The sequence below is a fragment of the Gavialis gangeticus genome, unplaced genomic scaffold, assembly GCF_001723915.1.
Source record: "Gavialis gangeticus isolate Ggan-Ray unplaced genomic scaffold, GavGan_comp1, whole genome shotgun sequence".
Taxonomy (NCBI): domain Eukaryota; kingdom Metazoa; phylum Chordata; order Crocodylia; family Gavialidae; genus Gavialis; species Gavialis gangeticus.
The window spans coordinates 107,880,019-107,886,748 of record NW_017729032.1 but is presented as its reverse complement, the minus strand read 5'-3'; positions in this window follow the sequence as shown (position 1 = coordinate 107,886,748).

Genomic DNA, 6,730 nt, shown 5'->3' with positions numbered 1-6,730 from the left:
GAAGTTATTGTGACACATACCCTACTGTGACAATTTACAGAACTTATGTGTGAAGTTACACAGGTAGTTACACACTACCTATCACCAAATGATTTTGTCACTAAGTTGCTCAAACTCCATGAGGACTCAATCATTAAATTTACAACAAAAATATGAACAGTTTGCTTCAACAGGGACACATTTTTTAATAAAAGGAAAATATAATCCTAGAAATGAACGAAACTTCTTAATTAACTGTATCAGACATGCAGTATTTGGAGAAGGAATATAGTTCATATCCATATTTTTAACTTTATTTGCCTGTTTAAAGTGCTCTTTTGGAATTTATGGTCCCACCAATGAAGCTGTTTTTATTGGTATGAAGAAGAGTGGACTTTGGGAATGTATACCTTCTGTCTTATGGACTAATAAAGGGAGGGAAAAGAGAAAATCCTTGCTGTCGTTATTGTGTATGTTCCATGTACAGTAATTAACCAACTTGATTATGCATACTTTTTGTAATATATCTATATTATGCATACTCTGAAAAATATATTCTATCTATCTATCTATCTATCTAAAACTCTGAATACTTCTCTCTTTCTTTCTGTATCTATCCATCTATGTATAGAAGATCTACATTTATACATAAATGACCTTTGAGTAAGGATTAAAAGAGTGTGTGGGAAATGCTAATTGAAACAAGTTAGCCAGTCAGATAAATCCTATGACATTAAGGAAATTACTGGTATTTAAAAATGAAACTAAGCAAAATATAATATTCTATTTTAAACTTATTGAAGCTACCTTTAGGTGAAAAAGAAGAACTGAATCCAAAGTTTGTTCATTTCCTTATAAAAAAGCATTGAAGTAGTTGCTTGTTCTCTTTTCCATTTTCCATATGGTTTATATTTTGTTTTATATTTTAAAGCTAATCTATTCATTGAACATCTTCATGATCTACAAGAAGTTGTTCATCATTATAAGATAAATGTAAATGGATAAAAAATTAAAGGTTACTGCTAGTCCAGTGCATCCACTCAATGGATAAAGTGGTCATAAATCACTGTGTTTTCCTCTTAACAGGCCATATATACTAATTACATGTTGAAGAGAAGCAGTCAGACAGAGCTGTAGAATAAACATAGTCTTGATAGTGTAGATGAGGTAGCACAGAGGCAATTAAGCTGCTGTGGATCAAGGCAATATTTTACAGTCCTGCACCCTGCCCTTGCTGTGGGAGGAGCTAGAATAAATTAAATAGGAATGTTAAGTATGCAAAGTGACAACTCATGCCGTGGCCTGGTCCTGGGGTAGTGCAGTGTTGTGTGGTCCTTTACTTGTAAATTGTAAGGTCATACACTTGCTGTAATTTTTTTGCTGTAATATTTTGCTGTCATATGACATTATAAAAATGAATGAAATGTAGTCCTACATACTCAAAGACAATGTGTTCCAGAGCAGAGAAGACCTAATTTCTTTTTAGTATAGCTGTGATGAAATTACATTTCAAAAGTTGTATTTATTTCTTGGCGTCAGGTTATTAGGATGATATGATTAAACTAGAGGAGATATTTCAGTGAAAAACTGTAAAACTAAGAGAGGATGAAAAGAAAGATTAAAATAATTAAATACATGTAATACAATTTCTCTATAAATCTATATAAAGCAGTGTAACAGGTTACAAATATTTGAAGGGTGTAAATACATCCCAAAGTTGGTGGGGAATGGAATGATCTATATGACAGCATTTCTAAGAGGCACTGGATAAGACTGAAAAAAGAAAAGTTGGAACAAACTTAACAGGAAAGTCTTCATGACAGTGCTATTGTTTTCTGTACACTGATCTTCAGAGCAAACTTCTGACAGTCTAATCATACTGGGATATATGCCAATAATTTAGACAAAATACTAGAAAATATTCTGTAGAGCACGATCTTGCATGGACAGTAAACTGGACTGGATGTTCTAAATGGACTTCTCTCATTTTTCATATTATTCTATGAATTATTAAAATTTTCCTTGATTTTTCATTCAGGCAAAGAAAGACATTATTTAATTCTGCCCACTAAAAGAATTTATTCTTCTCCTGGGAGTGAAGGAATTTGACTTTGCAAAAAGTCCTATAATCTTAGTACAATATCGAGCATCACAAAAGTCTGACTTCTAATTTTAATGGTAACACTCAGTTTTCCTTTCTTTGGCCTTTAGTAAGTCTTGCATGTTCCTCCTATTCCCACCACCCTTCCCCCCCACCACCCCTCTCAAGATCAATAAAGAGCTTTGCATTTACTCTGATAATCATTTAGGCAGTAGTCCTGTGCTGTAATTATAATAAAAGATTTTTTAAAACTCTCCTTTAGTGGTGTTTAGTAACTGCTTGGGGTTTAAATTATGGAAAAGAATCTGAAGGAAGTCTGTAGTATAATATTCATTATGTCTTATGATATTTTTATATAAATATATTTCATTATGGGCAAAAAATGAAAAAGGGAAAGTTGGGACAAACGTAACAGGAAAGTCTTCACAAAATTGTTTTCTCTAAGTCTAAGAAGTTAAAGAAACTTCTGAAACTCTAACCATACTAGGATATTTACCAATAATTTAGACAAAATACTAGAAAATATTCTGTGAAGAAGCAGTCTACATTGACAGGAAAATGAACTGGATGTTTTATTTCTTCTATTAAAGAGCTATAGGGCTGTAGACGATTTTTCAACAATCATTTATCATTTCTGATAATCAAGCATGTTGATCCCGGTGCATCCTCCTTTCTCCCCACCTGGCTCCATGCACCTTGGTAATTGCCTTACAGTACCGGATCACCACCTGCAGTACCAGATCACCAGGCCCAGCACCTTCAAGTTGCTGCCCTGGTATGGCCCAGCCCAGCCTAGCCACAACCAATGGCATTGCAATCCCAAGGGACTCCTGGCAGTGGCGGGGTCCCATTCACATGCTGGGGCTCTGGGTCCTGGGTGCTGGCTCTGGCCACCTGTTCCATGGCTCCCAGCTCCTGCACTCACTCAGTCACTGGCAGTGGCAGGAGATGGGGAAGGGATGGGGCTGTCTCCCTGCAATGGTTGATTCCATTTCAGTCCATCATTCTTTAAAACTTGGATGGAAAACAAACTCTGAAGATTACCATGCTACAATAGGAAACTGTTATGACCAGGGATCCTGTTTTTCTTTGATTAAAAAAAAAATCCCCAATTTTTGGATTTAAAAAAAAGTAACCCAAAATCTACATTTTTCCATGATCGAAATGAGACACCATCTATAGTGGTGGTGACCATGGAAAAAAACATATATATTAGTGGCATTTCATTTTAATCACGGAAAAATGTGGATTTTGGGTTACATTTTTTAACTGGAAATTTGGGGATTTTTTTTTTTTTATCAGAATAAACCAGGATCTCTGGTTATGTCAGAGTGAAACCATTCAAGAAGAGAGAGGGTAGAGGCCCCCTCTACATGTTACAGGTATTGCATAATTTAAAGATTAATTGTGCAATTATACTGAGACAAGCTACACATGCAAAGTACCTATCGTGCCATAAAAAGCTTCAACCACCTATAAAGTTAGACTTCAATCTACTTTATAGCTGGTTGGTATGGAATTTAATTTGCAATAATTGTGAGGTCAGAGAGGGAGTGGTTGTTCTGTGAAAAGTGTTCTCTAACTAGTATTCACCTATCTCTGTACTTTATATCTTATCTGAAAACCTTTATCATGATATGTAGCTCCTGTCTGGTTTCACCTATATAGTTACCATCAGGGCATTCGGTACAGTACTTGTACTCGGCCATGGTGAGGTTGCAGCTGGAGTACTGTGTCCAGTTTTGGGCTCCACAATTCAAAAAGGATGTGGAGCACCTTGAGAGACTCCAGAGAAGAGCCATGCACATGATCAGAGGGCAGGAAAACAGACCTTACGATGACAGGCTGAGAGCTATGGGGCTCTTTAGCCTGGAAAAGCACAGGCTCAGGGGTGATGTGATGGCCACCTATAAGTTTATCAGGAGTGACCACCAGTATCTGGGGGAACGCTTGTTCACCAGAGTGCCCCAAAGGATGATGAGGTCGACCAGTTATAAACTACTGCAAGACCGTTTCAGGCTGAACATAAAGAAGAATTTCTTTACTGTCCAAGCCCCCAAGGTCTGGAATAGTCTGCCATTGGAGGTGGTTCAAGCACCTACATTGAACACCTTCAAGAGTAAATTGGATGATTAACTTGCCAGGATCCTATGACCCCAGCTGACTTCCTGCCCTTTGGGCGGGGGACTGGACTCTATGATCTTCCGAGGTTCCTTCCAGCCCTAATGTCTATGAAATCTATGAGATGACATCTACCACATTCTGTGATATACGTGTGGAATATTTGGTTCCTGATAAAACCTCTTCATTTTTAGTGCAAGCCCTCATCTATCCTTTCAAGCAGACTGTTTGCATTTAAATGAAGTCTTCTATCTGCTTTTTAGTTTAGTCTGTGTCTTTCTGTTTCTTAGACCCAAGGAAGGGCATTTGATGGCCAAAAGCTTGTTCAACAGATATTCAAGAACTAGTCCAGTAAAAGATATCATGAAAAACACTTGCCATTCTGCCCAGTAATGAAGTTTCTACAGGAAAGTGCAGGAAGCTTTCCTTCCAACCTGTTATATGTACATTTTTCTGGGAAGTGGATGATGTGGACTTGGGTCTCTTGTACTGAAGAAGGCCTACATCCTCAAACTAGCACTACCACTACTACTGATGAAGCACCTACTCTCAGGAACAGGATTAGGCATTATAGATGACAAATGAAATGAGGTACCTAACATGCTGTGTGCCTAAGTTCTTGAAAGGACTAGGATTTTAGACCACCCCCAGCTTCCCCTTTCCTATTTCTTTCCTCCAGCTACCACTTAGCTTTATGGATTACCTTTTGGAAGTATGGGGAAATATCAGATACTTCCCCATTCTTTGTATAAAGTAGATAACTGCTTGATCTAACATTATAACCCTTAAAGGGCAGGGTATTTAACTTTCAGGCACTGGAATGTCGAAGTGCACAATGTTTAAGTGTCCAAACTAGATCTGTCCCTAAATTATAAAGTGGACAAACTGTCAGACAAATAAATTCTAACTGATTATTCAAGGACTGAAAGTGGAAATTGATATATAAGGCAGTAGTAGTAATGTAGCATTTTTTCCTTTGAATGCATGAGTCAATGCCCCAAATTATAGTAGGAAGATCCTATATTGTGAGAGGAACTTTTCAGATTAGATACATAATGGCTTATTTCTTGTAGTTTTAAAACTCAGATAGAACTGGGTGCAAAATATATTTAATTGTGAATGAATTTTAGGTCATGTGAGCAGCTGCAGAATGTCCATTTATATCAATAATTATCCCTATGGTTAATTATTGATATAAATGGACCTGTAAAGTTGAGCAACAAGGATTATAAGGATATTTTTATTAGCTTAATGAGGATCAAAGGATACTGCTTTAAATCTTCTAATTTAAAAAGAAACTTCAGGAATGGGAATATATTTTAGAATGTTGAAACAAATAACCAGAGTGTTTACTAGTCCTGAGAGTGATTTATTATTCTAAAGATGAGGACAAACCTTATTCAATTTGAAATTGTTAGGTTTACTAATTACAACCATATTATAAGCTTAGATGTGTAGAAGGAAAGATGATATATTAGTAATGTTAAACCAAATAGTAGATTAACAGGGTCATGAAGGTCAAAGGAGATTTGCCATTGATATCCCTGAGGTTAGGATTTCACCCATAAATTTAAGTTGGACTGAGTCATTATAATCAATTAGTCTACTTCCTGTATAACAAAAGCCAGTGTTTCAAACAGTTCTTCCTCTATCAAGATTGTTTCAGGCATTTCTGAATACAACACCTGGTTCTGTATGAGAACCTTTGAAAATTTAAACATGAGTATTTGTTCCTTTATAAGGAAGATTTCCCAGAGTGTGAAACAAATGCAGCTTGTTTTGACATTTTTGGATGGATTTGACCAGAAGTTACAGTTAATGTGACATGACAGAAATGTAAAAACTACAAAAGGAAGAGCTTCCACTTGCTAAGAGGGTGTGATAGAGTGAAAAAACCACTTGTTGCATTAATATGCCCACTACTAGTGCAGCAGCAGCAGCACTAAACCTGTTCATTCAATTTCCATTTTGTAAAAAATATTTATTTCAGCAGTTGCTTGCCTTTAGTAGCAGGTTGGGCAAATTTAACTAACAGAATGCAATTTAAATTGAGATGCTATGCTGTGGAGGCAAGGCATTCAAGCTACAGGGAAGGGGAAGCCTATGTTTAAAACCTCTTTGCAGATAATAGCAAGAATCTAAACTATTATTACAGATGAAAAATGCTAGTCCCTTGCCCAATTACCTATACAAAATTCCAACCACTGTGTAATTGTACATAGATCTGGGCCTTGTTAATCATCTAAGTCAGGGGTTTTCAACCTTTTTAACAAGTGTACCCCTTCTGTCTCAAAATTTCATCTCATGTACCCCTTTATATTTTTTCTTGGTGTTAAGGAGCAGCGGGGGGTAGATCAAGGCCCCCATCATGAGGGAGGGAATGGGGCAGGGATGGGGGCAGTGGCAGGGGCAGGTGCTGCACAGCCAGAGTGAAGTGCGGGATGGAGCCACAAGAGCAATTCATCCAGGAGGCACAGGGTGGGCAGGCAGGTCCAAGGGGCATGTGCTTCCCAGATGTTTGCAGAGCAG